This window comes from Arachis ipaensis, chromosome B05 (assembly GCF_000816755.2).
Source record: "Arachis ipaensis cultivar K30076 chromosome B05, Araip1.1, whole genome shotgun sequence".
Lineage (NCBI taxonomy): Eukaryota > Viridiplantae > Streptophyta > Magnoliopsida > Fabales > Fabaceae > Arachis > Arachis ipaensis.
In genome coordinates, this window is record NC_029789.2 from 148,045,265 (window position 1) to 148,047,054 (window position 1,790).

A 1,790-nucleotide genomic window follows, 5' to 3' on the forward strand; every position below is an offset into this window, starting at 1 on the left:
CAATTTTTTTTATATGGAAGGCGTGTGCGTGTCTTCTCCAGATATGAAGTCATGGGGTACCAAATCAATCTGTGGGGTAGATTTTTTGTTAGTGTCAGATCCTAAAACTCGGACCGTGCGAGTTCATTGAATTTCAAATTTGGCTCCACAAATCGGAGAGTCCGATTTGGAACTGGTGAAATTTTGAATTTTCGGAAGGTGGTAATCGGACCCTCCGTGTTTTTAGTAGTGTGTAATTTTTTTATGAAATAGGTTATAAAATCGCACGGTCCGATTTCCATTCCACCTTGACACCACACCAATGTGAAGCCCCCCTCCTTCCCATAACCGAGTACAATACCAGCTAGACTTTCATATACAAATTAAAAAGCGTCGTTTAAAGTAATNNNAGTGAGAAGTTTCCAAATTTTAAATATATTGGAAGATTCACAGATTTATTTTAATTTATGAACTAACAATTTTAAAAAAATTGTAACAAATATTTTGAAGAAATTTTCATGAATAAAATCCATCATATACAGTTTTAGATAATTAGATAAACTTGTCACTGAGAGTAGAGAATGAATGCCAGCTAGCTCATCATAGAGCTGTTTGTATTGTACAAAAAAGTTTTCATTGCAGGGTCATGAAAGTGAGGATTATAATATATGTCAGAGTCCTATAATATTCTGTGCAGTTTAAATTGTTGTTACATATATGTCTTCAATTAATTGTTCACTTTTCAGGTTTTTCATATTTCAGATTTCAGACCATAGAACTCCTGAACTATATTTATCTTGTAATTTTGTCTACATTTGGCGTGTAGTATATGTTGGATTTTCATTTCTATCGAAGTTGGGTAACAAATAATAAATGTTAGAATATATATTTTTGATAAAATATTAAGGTACGGTTAATTTATGTTTTTATTGTTCTATTATTTTTTGTTTTTATAATTTTGTAAAAAAAAAATTATTATTTTTATTCATAAAATATTAAAAATAAAAAGTATAAACAAACCAAACCAAACGCATTTTTAGATATTTTTATGAGCTATTAATAAACTGTTACTCTTAACTCTTATCTATACGATATTTTAATAAAAAAAAGGTATTTTTTATAGTGCGTGATTTTTTAACTATTTGATATAAAAATAAAAGTTAAAATTTACTATAGTCTCTCTTAATTTTTAGACAATTTAGATACCAATAAGTTAGACATCATAAAAATTTTCGAAAGAAAAATATTTGTGAAACAAAAATTTTGTTTGTTTTATAAATTGAGTAGTATTACCCTATATATGGTGGTTGTCAAATACTTCTTTAATTTTATGTCATCCACAAAGCTAAACTAGCAACAACTAATGTATATATATATTTTTTGTAATTTCTTTGTTATATCACTCTATCAGTGGATATAATTAAGAATTAGTCTCATGAATTTTAAATCTTTTATATTTTTGGTGAATGAAATGTCGTTTGGTAGTTTTACATATACATATGAAATTTGAAACTCATTCAAGGAAACTCAATTGACACAAGACATTATTAGAGTTGATGCAATAGATAGGAATAGCTAGACTATTATTGTTAATTATTTCATAGTATCTAGATACTAGAAATGTAAAAACCAAGCATTCTGGCAACTATATATGCAACAACATTATTGGCAACATGGTTCCTAGCTAGCCTGTACAACAACTTTAAGAAAAAGCATATTGATTCTCTCAATTTATTTTCTCAATATTTTTAAGTATAATTTTTACTATATAATATTAATTTCTCACATTTTTTCTAACTCATCCACCACAT